Genomic DNA, 14,951 nt, shown 5'->3' on the forward strand with positions numbered 1-14,951 from the left:
TACTATCTTGAGCTCCATGAGGGATGACCTGATGCTTCACTTTGAGAAGCATAGGACTGCAAAGTTTTTGTGGGAGGCAGTGAAGTTCCAATATGGAGGGACTTCCACCACAAGAGGCCGCCAGCTCGGACTCACTTTTGATGGTTACAAATACGCCAAGGTAACACCATGAGGTAGCATATAACCATCATGTCCAACATGATTAGTGAGTTGAATGCATGTGGGCTCCAAAAGACTGATGAGGAGCAAGTCTCTACAGTCATCAGGTCATTGCCTAAGACTTGGGAGCATATGAAGATCTTCTTGACTCATGTTGATGATGTCAAGACTTTTGATCAAGCTGCCAAGCACCTTGAGCTGGAGGAGGATCGAATGTTGGTTGATGCTCCTCACACTAATGTACTTGCCACTAAGGCTAGCACCAGTAGGGGTGTAGGCTTTAAACGCAAGAAGGAAAAAGCTCAACCTCATCGGTCCGGGCAAAATAACAGAGGTGGGAACAGAAACAAGAGTGGCCCCAAGCGTTCAAGGGGGACTAGTGCTAGCAGAAGAAATCACCTTTGATTTGCTTCAACTGCCGAAAGCCTGGTCATTTTGCCCGAGATTGCACTGAGTAGGAGGTATGTACTGTGTATTATACCTCATCTTGTTATGTAACAAGTTCTACTATGCTTGTTGAACTAAATCCTTTGTGTATTGTAGATTCAGGTGTGACAGAACACATAACAAGGGAACACTCCATTTTTGTGGAATACCACCATGTTCCAAGAGGAAGTAGGAGAATAATGATGGGGAACAACTCAAGTGTGGAGGTTCATGGCATTGGCAAGTACAAATTAGTTTTGCGAGGTGGCTGGACGTTGTTACTCCATGACGTGCTGTATGCTTTAGATATTAGGAGAAATCTTGTTTCTGTTATTTTTCTTATGATACATGGTTCTAGAGTTGTATTTGAGAACAGTTCTTTGGTTTTGTATCTAGGTGATACAGTTTATGGTTATGATTTTCTTCATAATGGTTTTATTGTATTGGATACAATGGATAATTTATCTAATTCTAGTATTGCTTTTGTTTTCCAAAATACTATGTGTATTGATTCTAATATGTGGCATGCTAAACTATGACATATTGGCTTAGATAGGATGAATAGATTGGCAAGAGAAGGTCTCTTAGGCCAAGGTTCACTATTTGATTTGCCAACCTGTGAGTCATGTCTAGGAGCAAAAACAACTAGAAAACCATTTAAAAAGGCTTTGAGAGCCTCTTTTCCTCTAGAACTGATTCATTCAGATGTATGTGGACCCATGAATGTGCATACTAGAAAATGACAAACTTATTTCATCACATTCATAGATGACTAGACACGATATGGTCATATTTATCTAATTTCTCATAAAATCAGAAGCTCTAGAATGTTTTAAAATAATTCATGAGCTTAGTTGAGAATCAGTTAGATAAAAGGATTAAAACTCTTAGAACAGATAGAGGTAAAGAGTATCTTTCTGATATGTTCAAAGGGTTGTGTGATGTAAAGGGGATATCTAGGCAACTTACTGTTCCAGGGACTCCACAGCAAAATGGGGTTGCTGAGAGGAGGAATAAAACCTTGCTCGACATGGTGAGATCCATGATGGAGCAAGCAAACCCACCCATCTCTTATTGGGGAGATGCTTTACTAACTACGGCCTATATCCTCAACAAAGTTCCAACCAAATCGGTTCCTTCCGCACCATATGAGTTGTGGACCAGAAGGAAGCTAGATTTGGGTTACTTGGGTGCATGGGGATGTGCAACATATATTCACTCTACATCTCACCAATATGGGAAGCTTGGACTCAAAGGAAGAAAGTGTATCTTTGTAAGATATTCTAAACTTTCGAACAGCCATGTCTTCATTGGGCTTAGATGAGAGTAAGAGAAGAATGGAACTTGAGTCTAGGGATGCAACATTCTTAGAGAATGATTTTCCATCTCTTTAAGGAGTTAACAAAGAATCATCGGAATTCTTTAAGATACAAAATAGTTGTCACACCCACCCGCCTGTCTCGGTTACCCGCCCAACAACCCGTGGGAGCGATCCGTCACAAGATCCACGGACTGGTTACCGCTATTGGACTTTATTCTATAACCCTATGGTCATCGACATATTGTTGGGGCGGAATGCTCTCATGAGTCCTCACGACACCCGATCCGTTCCTTGGACGTCCATGAGCCCAACCCTAACATATGCAACCCTACCATTTATATGACCAACAGTGGACCATCGTCACATCACTGTCATCATGGGTCATCCGGCTTCAATTCCCCTACCGAAAGGGTAGTAGCATGTGGGGTACCTAGCCATGCAACTCTAGACTTTACCTAGGTATGTCATCCAGTAGTTATGATAGAGCTAAAGACATCAGCGAGCATGTGTCCCATACCACAGCCCTCTGATATCCCAAGCTAGGATATCCCAATGGAACACCCCTTCCATCAGAACCACAAGCCATCAACCATTATCATATCATATTCATAATCAATAAAGTATAAGTAAAGACATTACAAACATCAAGCATATAATAAGATAAGCATGCTAAACAAGGTTATAGCAGCATATGAAATGAAAGAACAGTAATAACAGACACTGAACTAGCATGTTTAAGTCATTTCATAAAGATAGGATTGTATGTTCTTACCTATAATTATGCAGAATCCCTCTAACTTGCAATCCATAAACTATTATACGACTTTTATTTGAAACAGAGAACACCTATATACAGGGTTACAATAAGGTATAAGTCATTTGGTCACTAGAAACCAGTTGGTCGCTTGAGCCAGTCGCTTAGGTTGAGCAACCACCACTAGTGACCGCCCCAAAAACAAAGAGTTTTCAATCCGAAACTCAAGCTTCTAGTCATCCGATTTCAATCCGAATCTTGAATGATCATAGTCCGAATCTCAAATCTATCACTCCCATAACCACGGGTGATACTAAACCTAACCAAAAACATCAAATTGGTTATCCAAAATCCTCCCTTTTGATTAGATCAGCCCTTTTCATGAAAGCAGGGTTTCGTTTTCGGATTTGATCTCACCAAGATCATCAAAAAGGTAGACAGTGCAATAGAAGGATCAAGAACAACCAAAGGGAAACACTAATGTACTTTTATCATAGCAAGTGTTGAAGTATGAGTGAACAAGGAATCACTTACCTCAACCAGATCAACTATGAAGGACAGTAGAACCTTCTGGGACTCTAACGGCACTTCGAACCGCTTCCAAGGACGTCTCCACAGCCGTTTAACCTCCAAAAACAGTAAACCCAAATATAATATTCGCAAAATAGGCGAGAGTTACTATTTATAGAAGTTTGGGGGCAAAATAGGACAAAACCCCGCAACCAAGACTAGGCGGTCGCTTGAATTAATCAACCGCCACTAGCAACCGCCCCCAAGTATATTGCTATACAAGGGTGCTTTGCTCAGGGGGTTGATTGTCACACCCCACCCGCCGTTCTCGGTTACCCGCTTGACAACCTGTGGGAGTGATCCGTCACAGGATCCACGGTTTTAGTCTATCAACAATAATAAATACAAATAAAGACAATCAAGAGCAATAATAGTTCAATTAATGAATTAAAGGATTACAGGAGTCCAAATACTCTAATAAAATAATCAATGAAAGAATAATAAATCAAAAGAATACGAGTTCAGTGGAAGCAAATCATAGAGAGTTAAATTATTTTCTTTCCAGTTTCTTTTTCTAAGGCTAAAAACTTAGACTCAAGTTTAACAAGATGAGGGGTCCTCCAATTATTCTCCATTTGTTGAGCGAACTGCCTAGCAACTTGTCTCCTCTGCCCATCAATGGGTGCGATAAGAGCATTCCATGCACTTGCAGGAGCTCCCAGGACAGGCTATCTCCATTTCCCATTGTCGGTGCCACATCTTCTTCATATGGGAAGGTTCCTTCATAGGGAACCAATCCATCTTCCGACACATTTCCTCCATCTGTGCAGACTAATAAAACATATACAAATAAAGGAGTGAATTCTGGAGAACTCAGTAAGAACAATAACAATTCTCATCCATATGTCCAACAAATCAGAAAGGCATATATGATATGTATGAGTGCAAAGTATGAATGCTACTAGATCTAACTATGCAAGTCTCTAACAGTTGACATGCTTTAAGATATAACACCAGCCCTCCTCTGGGTAGGTCTAGTCACTCTGATCTGGCAAGGACTGGTTATCTCTGTAGGGATCCTGGGTAAAATGGAAAGTCCACACCTGGCTCTCAAACCTTGGCTGGGATTAAGTCAACACTCTCTCACCACGACCATTGGCAATGAGTACTGGCACATGTCAGGGTTTCTAATCCAATGCAAGGTCATACAGGTAACACACTACATGAAGTCCATATACATCCCCTATGGCACCAACCAACTCGGTTCACTATCCTTCGCAACCTAGGAATTAGAATCCTCACGGACTGGCTACCGCTATTGGACTTCATTCCATAACCCTATGGTCATCCACATATTGTTGAGGCGGAATGCTCTCATGACTCCTCACGACACCCGATCCGTTCCTTGGACGTCCATGAGCCCAACCCTAACATATGTAACCCTACCATTTATATGACTAACAGTAGACCAACGTCACATCACTGTCATCACGGGTCATCCAGTTTCAATTCCCCTACCGAAAGGGTAGTAGCATGTGGGGTACCTAGCCATGCAACTCCAGACTCTACCTAAGTATGTCATCCAGTAGTTATGACAGTGCTAGAGACATTAGCAGGCATATGTCCCATACCACAGCCTTCTGATATCTCAATCTAAGATATCCCAATGGAATACCTCATCCATCAGAACCACATACTAACCATCATCAGTATATCACATTCATAACCATCATAGTATAAGTAAAGAAAGTGTAAACAACAGTCATATAACAAGATCAGCATATGAAACATGATTGCAGCAGTGTATAGAACAAAAGAACAGTGAAGGAAGACACTGGAGTAGCATGTTTAAGCCAATTTATAAAGATAGGATTGTATGCCCTTACCTGCATATAAGTAATTCGTCCGTAAAAAGAAATCCGTAAACAATTATAAAACTTTCTCTTCAAACAGAGAACACCTATACACAGGGTTACAATAAGGTATAAGTCAAATGAATCAAATCGGATCAAAACCAAAAGCCATTTGGTCATTGTGTATCAGCTGGTCGCTTAGGTTGAGCGACCGCCACTAGTGACTACCCCAAAAACAGTAAGTTTCAGATCCGAAACTCAGGCTTTTGATCATCCGTTTTCAATCCAGATTTCGAGTGATCATAGTCTGAATCTCGAATCTAACACTCCTATAGCCAATGGGTGACAAGAAACCTAAGAATCATCATAAATGGATTACCCAGAAACCTTCCCTTGATCAAATAAGCCCTTTTCACAAAAGCAGAGGTTCGTTTTTGGATCTGATCTAACCAAGATCATCAAAAGGATAGATAATGCAATGGAAGGATCAAGAGCAACCAAAGATGAACACTGAACTACCTTAATCATAGCAAGTGGTGAAACATAAGTGAACAGGGAACCACTTACCTCAACTGGATTGACTATGAATAACAGTAGAACCTTCTGGGACTCCAACAGCACTTCGGATCTACTTTCGGCACTTCTCCACAACCATCTAACTTCCAAAAACGGTAACCACGAATAAAATATTCTTAAAATAGGCAAGGGGTACTATTTATAGAAGTCAGTGGGCAAAATAGGGCAAAATTCAGCAACCAGAACCAGGCGGTTGCTCCAGTCGGTCACTTGATTCAATGGACCGCCACTAGCAAACGCCCCCATGTATTTTTCTATACAACGGTGCTTTTGCCAGGGGGTTGATGTCCAAGTACAACCTAGCCCTAAAGAAGACATGGGGGAGATCTTACCTTCATTCCAAACATCTCCAAACATCACTTGCCTTCCAGAAGTCCAATTATCAAGCAAGGCAGGCTCTTCAGTCAGAGAATTCAGATCCATGGGTTCAGGGTATGGATCATGGACTTCTATCCGGACACTCCACAAATTTACCCAACTAGACCATCGGGTTCTCGGACCTACAATACGAATCCCGGGTTAGAAATAGAGGGGTTGTTACATTGATGTCCAAGTACAACCTAAACCTAATGAACACATGAGGGAGGTCTTACCTTCAATCCAGACTTCTCAAGACATCACTTGCCTTCCAAAAGTCCAACTACCAAGCATGGCAGGCTCTTCATCAAGAGAATCCAGATCCATGGGTTCAGGGTATGGATCATGGACTTCTATCCGGACACTCCACAAATTTACCCGGCTAGACCTTCGGGTTCTCGAACCTGCAATACGGATCCCGAGTTAGAAATACGGGGGTTGTTACATCCCTCCCCCCTTAAAAGAAATTTCGTCCCAAAAATTACAACGTACCTAAAGGTCTAAAAAGATGAGGATATTTGGATTGCATCTCATCTTCTTTTTCCCAAGATGCTTCCTCAATAGAATGATTCTTCCATCTGATCTTCACCAAAGGTAAAGACCGGTTTCTCAACTACTTATCCTTTCAGTCCAAAATCTCAGCCGGTTCTTCATCATATGTCAAATCTGCACTCAAACCTTCTGGTTCATGCTGGAGCAACTGCTTTGTGCTTGCTAAGCACTGCGTTAGCATGGATACATGGAAAACATCATGCACACCAGCAAGAGACGAAGGCACAACCAACCGATAAGCTACTGGTCCAACCTTTTCAATAATGTCAAAGGGACCAATATACCTAGGGCTGTGATCGTGTCGCTAACCAATCAAAAATAAAATCCTATACTAATCTAGCAAGCAGAATGTACGAGGTCGATATGGGGAACTAAAAGGATAAGTCACTAAGATTGAATTCAACAAAACTAAATTTAAACTAAATCTATTAATTAATGCAAAAACGTTAACTATGAATACGTGAAGATCTTTGGGATTTCGAATCCCTAATGCTTTTCACTAACCGATATAACTCTACACTTCAAAGTAAATTAGGGATGGTCTTCCTAGATATGCCCTATCTTCGCAAGACTATCGTCCTTCGCGGAAGTTGGCACGCTTAATTTGCTGAGCTATAGAACATCTTTGGCCAAACTCAAACACAATCAACTAGAAGATATAGAACAATCAAATGAATGAAATAAGCATGGTTCATCTACATCCCAAAGAAAAGGAACTAGCTACTCATTATCACAAAGTTCATAAGAAAAATAAAGATGAAACATACGGAGAGAGAGAGAGAGAGAGAGAGAGAGAGAGATGTGGTCTTTTTCTTCAGCAATGAGAGCGATGAGAGCCAAGATCCGCCTTTGCCGTCTTCCTCCTCTTCTTTATGGCTGTCTTCTCTTTTATGTCTCCCGCACACAATGAATCCCCTCTCTTTATCCGTCGATTTGACATTTATTCGTTCTGATGTTGGAAAACTCAAAACTATAAAGTTGTAGATATTTTCGATATCGTTCCATAGCATCTTGAATCATTGCAATCCAAGCTCATACGAGAGAGATATGCCCAAAATACTGAAGGTAGGTCTGTTTACCCGATTTTCAGATTTATTACCAATTTTGTTCCTTAGACCTCCACCTATTTCCAATTTGGCTAAGATCTCACTTTTCATGATTTCTTGGGCAACAAGATTGAATGCCATGATTTAAAATCCACCAATATCTAATATATTTACCGACTTTACTCCATATTATCTCTAATAACCAAAATCACCTTATTCCTGAAAAATACACAAAAATACTCAATTAGCTCTCTTTAATTAAATAAGTATGGGGAATTAAATCAAATAAATAATGGTAAATGCATGTTTATCAAATACCCCCACACTCCGCCTTGTCTACGAAGCAGAGCGACCTCACTATATCAATGAGTGAAGGGCCCGCCAAAGCGAGGGCGGCTTTGATGAGTGTTTGCTAGTCCTTGAGCAAAACGAAACAATAAAAGTAATACGGAAAATAAAGAAAGAAAAACGTAACTCACTTTTGTAGGAATCACGGTTGCACTTAGCACGTGCAACAAGCCTTTAAACTCCTAGGTTACCCTAGTGGACGAGTTGTGTCTCGTGAGTGTTTGCAGAGAATATACACACAAAATTCTTAAGTGCTCTTCTAATTATTCTAGCAGTAGTAAGAGTAAAAAGATAGATTTCAAGACAAAGACACTCCACTAAAGATTAAAGGGATTATAGGCACTCCCACACTTAAGCTCTTTACACCCTCTCTTGAGTCTAGCTCTAGGCAAACAATTCAATCGAGAAGTCTCCTCTTATCTTTAGTCTACCAGTTCACCCTCAGATAAGACTAAACTAAGTACCAAACATTACCAAGAACTCAAGATCTACGCAATATTGACCTTCTTAGACATTTCACCTTTATAAGCACATTACTTCACTTCTTTCTTTAATGCTCACAGTTCTTGTCTGGGCAATGTCTTGCCTCTTAAGCTTTCTAGATAGCCTATGTAACGAGTGTTGGGTCAGCCGCTCTCAAGCTAGATGGCCTTAAGGGACTAGGTGTAGAATACCCCTTGAACTTACTTACTCAAGCCAACTAGGCTACAGGCCAAGACTGGACCAAAGACACCCCAACTGTTTGACACGAGGCACGATGTTGGTGACACCTAGACCCGATTACTAAGAAGGAGGTCTAAACTTTAAACTTCAGCAGATTCTTTTTCTTTTTCTTTTTTTCACATTATACTTCAATTCACTTCACATTTAAATAATCTAAAATCGGTCTCAACTTGTCACCATAAGCACAAGGCAATACAAGATAACTAGATGGTCAAACCTTTTGGACTACCTGGAGTTCCTATTTTTCGATTCAACCTCAGTCTCAAAATGTAAAACCCATTACTATTCTCTGAAGAGGGTATTCATTACATCAGATGGGATTTCTAAAACACTTAAACTCTAATTTTGTATCTAAGCGAGGAATTAAAACATTTATCTTACCAAAGCTAGAAAAAATTGGGCACTTTTTATCTTTGTGACAATGCTCTACCAACTATCAACAAGTCTTACTCGAGTAGACACCCCCCCACACTTAAATTATGCAATGTCCTCAGTGCATGCAAGATATATAAAAAAACATGATAGAAGCAAATAGAGGAAAGAGTGTACCCGATGTTTGAAATCATGATAGAGCACGCAATAGTAAAACCTAACAACAAACAAAGAAAAGAGAAGAAAAAGAACAAGAAATAACATCTACACAAATGGGTTGCCTCCCAAAAAGCGCTAAGTTTAGAGTCTTTAGCCAGACTCAGTGAGATGCAGCCAATAGAGGTGGAAGCTCAAATCTAAATGTGAATGGTGACTGCTCCAAAGAAGTGGAAGAGTCCAACAATGTGTTGACTTCCTCAATATTTAGGTTAGATTCCCCAAATGGCAAGTAATGTTGTAGGGGATCATCAATAAGCATGTTTGGAATATAATCAACCACTACCTCATCAATAAAGTTAATTGCAAAGCACTCTTCACCCCTATTTGGGCTTAATGATGCATTGAAGATGTTGACTCTAATTTTCTTATTGCCAAATGATATGTCCATGACACCCGATCTACAATTGATGAAAGCATTCACAGTAGCTAAAAAGGGCCGTCCAAGAATGACTGGTGGTAACTTATTTGTATTGTCCATATCTAGGATCAAAAAAATCAGCAGGAAAATTAAGATCATCAACCTTTACCAAAACGTTTTCAAGTAGCCCTCGAGGTCGTTTAATTGAGCGGTCTGCCAATTGTAGAATCACATCAGTGGATTTCAAATCTCATTGACCAAACCTATCATAAACTGAACCAGGTAAAATATTCACACTGGCTCCCAAATCAAGCAATGATTTACTTATAGATAAATCTCCAATGACACATGAAATTAAAGGTGTACCTGGATCTTTAAGTTCAGGGGGCAGTTGGCTGGAAATTACCGAGCTGACTTGTTTAGTTAGGTGCACAGTTTTAGGTGTTTAAGTCTTCAACTTACACTTTTGGGTGCACAAATCTTTTAGAAACTTAACATAAGTTGGGCCTTGCTTGATAGCATCTAATAGTGGGAGATTGATATGAACTTGTTGGAATAAATCAATCATCTCCTGCATCTTAGCATTCTTTCCAGAATCTGGAATTGAGGACTCAAGAGCTTCAGGGAAGGGGGCTTTGGGAGTGTAAGATTTAGGAGTAGGACCCTCTACAATCGGAATGTGCAATCCTTACGAGAAAATTGATGGGGAATACTCACAGGTGGTGTTTCTTTACTAGGCTTGTGTGCATCATCGCCAGTCTCATGGGTCAAATCAACCTCCTCTAGACTCTTAATATCAATGGGCAATGGCTTGGAAGTAGGCAAAGGTGCATAATATTCCTTCCCACTACGTGTCACAATAGAGACTGCTTGGACTTGTTCTTTCCTAGACCCAATTTGATGATTAGGGTTACCTATTGGTTGACTAGGTAACTGACCAACCTCCCTCCTACTGATGGAATCAGCTAGTTGACCAAGTTGGGTTTCCAATTTGTTAATGGACTGAGAATGGAAATGCAACAATTAAGTGTTTTGCTCTAATCCACTAAGTGCTTTTAGTACCTTATCCTCAAATGATGAATTATGTGAGGGTTGTGGAGATGATGGTTGCTCATTCCTATAGGCATTTTGGTGCATATTAAATGGAGGTTATCTATAAGGTATTTGATTCGAGGGATTGGGCATTGAGTTTCGCCATGAAAAATTGGGGTGGTTTCGCCATCCTGGGTTGTAGGTATTGGAATATGGATCATTTCCCAATTTAGAGACTCCTTGGGCCAAATGTGCATGCTCCTTAACAAACTCAGGGTATTGCGTAGCCAAATAGCAATCACTGACATGATGGGATAGGCTAGAACATAAAGCACATGCTTCAATCTGATTAGGTGGAGAGAAACTTGTAGGAAGTGGAGATGGGGTTTGTTGTCTTAATGACAAGAGATGGTCTAATTTCTTTGATAGCAAGTCAGCCTTAGTGCTCATCTCAATGGTAGGATTGATCTCATAGAGACCGCTCCTCTTTTGTTGCCCAATGGATGGAATCTCAGTCCTAGCTGCTGATGCATGGTGTTGGGAGTTTGCACTAAGGGTCTCAAAAAGTTCCCATGCTTCATTCTCATTCTTGTGCATGAAAGTCCCACCACAAGAAGAATCAACCATTTGCCTATGTCGGTCTCTAAGGCCATCATAAAAGAATTGAACCAATTGCCATCTAGGAATAGCATGATGGGGGCACTTTCTAAGTAATTCTTTTAGTCTTTCCCAGGCCTCATGAAATTGTTCTCCTTCTTGTTGGGAGAAACTCATTATTGCTCTCCTAATGCTATTAGTACGGTCAATGGGGAAGAACTTTTTAAGGAACTCCTGTTGCATTTCTGCCCAAGTAGAAATTTTAACATTGTCCAAAAAATGAAGCCAATGCTTAGCTTTATCTTTAAGGGAGAATGGGAAAAGAAGTAACCTTAAAGCATCAACTGAGAGGTTTTGAATTTTAACCGCGGAGGACACCTCTAAAAACTCATCTAAGTGCTCATAAGGCTCTTCATTGGCAAGTCCATAAAAAGATGGTAGCATTTGAATCACACTAGATTTGATCTCATATTGAGCCGCCTCTATGTCAGGCAACTTAATACAAGAAACCGGAGAATATATCGTAGGAATGAAATGCTCACTCAAGGGCCTCATTGGAGGCTCATGGTTTGCCATGGTTCTTTGCCTTCTAAGGTTGGCAAGGTCTCTTCTAACTCTAAGCCAAGTGGGGTCAACTCAGGGTTTAGGGATCGACGACCATGCATACACACAGAATAAAAAGCTAAATAAATAAAATTAAAAGAAAATAACTACAGAAAAAAAAGAGAGTTTAGGATGCACCTGAAGCGCAATCCACGTGATCTTTTGAACAAAAGTTACACATGTGGGATCTGAGGGATGGGGATTTTTTTAAAATTAACCTAAACAACCCAATCTAATGCAAATATTACAATTGAAAAGTCCTAAATACAATTATATCTATGAAATAAAAGATAACAACCTAAACTAATTATCGAATCGCTACTCTTGCAGTTACCTACAAAACAAAAGAAAAAGAGATTGGTTAAATAATCAAAGAAAAAAATTAGAAACTAAAAACTCTAAAATTACTCTAAAATTTATGCCTAATTGACAAAAATCAATCCTAGCAACCATGCTTTGGTTCCCTGGCAACGGCGCCAAAATTTGATCGTGTCGCTAACCAATCAAAAATAAAATCCTATACTAATCTAGCAAGCAGAAAGTACGGGGTCGAACTATGGGGAACTAAAAGGCTAAGTCACTAAGATTGAATTCAACAAAACTAAATTTAAACTAAATCTATTAATTAATGCAAAAACGTTAACTATGAATACGTGAAGATCTTTGGGATTTCGAATCCCTAATGCTTTTCACTAACCGATATAACTCTATACTTGAAAGTAAATTAGGGATGGTCTTCCTAGATATGTCCTATCTTCGCAAGACTATCGCCCTTTGCGGAAGCTTGGCATGCTTAGTTTGCTGAGCTATAGAACATCTTTGGCCAAACTCAAACACAATCAACTAGAAGATATAGAACAATCAAATGAATGAAATAAGCATGGTTCATCTACATCCCAAAGAAAAGGAACTAGCTACTCATTATCACAAAGTTCATAAGAAAAATAAAGATGAAACATCGAGAGAGAGAGAGAGAGAGAGAGAGAGAGAGAGAGAGAGAGAGATGTGGTCTTCTTCTTCAGCAACGAGAGAGATGAGAGCCAAGATCCGCCTTCGCCGTCTTCCTCCTCTTCTCTGTGGCTGGCTTCTCTTTTTTGTCTCCCGCACACAATGAATCCCCTCTCTTTACCCATTGATTTGACCTTTATTCATTCGGATTTTGGAAAAACTTAAAACTAAAAAATTGTATATATTTTCGATATTGTTCCATAGAATCTTGAATCATCACAATCCAAGCTCATACAAGAGAGATATGCCCAAAATATTGAAGGTAGGTCTGTTTACCCGATTTTCAGATTTATTACTAATTTTGTTCCTTAGACCTCCACCTATTTCCAATTTGGCTAAGATCTCACTTTTCATGATTTCTTGGGCAGCAAGATTGAATGCCATGATTTAAAATCCACCAATATTTAATATATTTGCCAACTTTAGTCCATATTATCTCTAATAACTAAAATCACCTTATTTCTGAAAAATACACAAAAATACTCAATTAGCTCTCTTTAATTAAATAAGTATGGGGAATTAAATCAAATAAATAATGGTAAATGCATGCTTATCAGATTGAGCTTTCCTTTGATATTGAAACGCATGACTCCCTTAATCGGCAAAACGTTCAAAAATGCACGCTCACCAACTTGAAACTCAAGGTCTGATCTTCTTTTATCCGCATAAGACTTTTGTCGAGACTGAGCAATTTTGATCCTTTCTCTAATCATATCTACCATGGTTCCGGTGGTTTCAATTAGATCAGGGCCAAGAACACGCCTTTCCCCAACTTGATCCCAATACAGAGGAGTTCTACAAGTCTTTCCATACAAAGCTTTAAACGGGGCCAATCCAATAGTAGACCGATAACTGTTATTATAAGCAAACTCCACCAAGGCTAGGTGGTCATCCCAGTTACCACTCATATCTATAATGCACGCTCTAAGCATATCTTCCAAAATTTGTATGGTCCTTTCCGATTGTCCATCAGTCTAAGGATGATGAGCAGTACTCAAATTCAGCTGAGTACCGGAGCTTTCTGGAGACTATTCCAGAAACGCAAAGTAAACCTCGGGTCTCTATCTAACACAATGCTAATAGGAACACCATGCAGTCTCACCACATTATCAACATAGAGTCGGGCCAACTTATCCATAGTATAGGTGATCTTCATCGGAATGAAGTGTGCCGATTTGGTTAGTCGGTCCACTACCACCCACACTGAGTCATTCCCTTTGCTAGTTCGGGGTAGACCTGTGACAAAATCCATAGCAATGTCTTCCCACTTCCAACTAGGTACTGGAAGAGGATACAGAAGGCCAGACGAAGGCTGCCGGACAACTTTCATACATTGACAAGTTCCACACTTAGCAATGAAGTCTTCCACGTCATTCTTCATGCCGGACCACCAAAAATACCCTTTCATATCATGGTACATCTTCACACTTCCGGGATGAATAGTAAAGATGGATTGATGAGCATCAGTCAATATTTCTTTTCTGAGGTCTTCTATAGTAGGAACACAAACTATTTCTTTGAAAACAAGAGCACCATCAAAGGCTAGGGAGAAATTTTCCACGTCCTTAGTCTTCGAAGTGATCAGGTCAATCTTCTTCTTCAATTCTGGATCAGTCGATTGCAGAGCAACAATTCGGTCCCTCAAACTCGGTCGAACTGACACGGCTGCCAAAATATCAATGGAACCTTCCGACAAAATCTCAAGTCCAAATCTAACAATGGAGAACAATAAGGGCTTACTGAGAGATGTTAGATCTACACTTTCTCGATTACTCTTCCTACTCAAAGCATCAACAACCACATTAGCTTTTCCTGGATGATACTGAATATCACAATCATAGTCCTTCACCAGTTCTAGCCATCTTCGCTGTCTCATATTCAACTCCTTTTGAGTAAAGAAATACTTGAGACTCTTGTGGTCAGTGAAAATCGATATCTTTTCACCATAAAGATAGTGACGCTAGATCTTCAGAGCATAAACCACAATTGCCAATTCCAAATCATAAGTAGGATAGTTATGCTCGTAGTTCTTCAACTGCCTAGAAGCATAAGCTACTACCTTCCCATGCTGCCATCGAAAGCAACCCAAACAAACTATAGAGGCATCCGTATATACTGTCAAACCTCAAGAGTCATC

At 39.9% G+C, this 14,951-nt stretch overlaps 1 non-coding gene across 1 annotated transcript; it reads left to right on the forward strand.

The window, feature by feature from the left end:
* The first annotated feature begins 11,291 nt into the window (after positions 1-11,291).
* Positions 11,292-11,398, forward strand: LOC149024319 (small nucleolar RNA R71). The gene has a single exon (XR_016171908.1). It is a non-coding gene; the product is annotated as a small nucleolar RNA R71 (small nucleolar RNA).
* The last annotated feature ends 3,553 nt before the right edge of the window (positions 11,399-14,951 follow it).

This window comes from Hakea prostrata, chromosome 2, assembly GCF_041222555.1.
Source record: "Hakea prostrata isolate BN-2017 chromosome 2, UWA_Hpros_2, whole genome shotgun sequence".
NCBI classification, from domain to species: Eukaryota; Viridiplantae; Streptophyta; class Magnoliopsida; order Proteales; family Proteaceae; genus Hakea; species Hakea prostrata.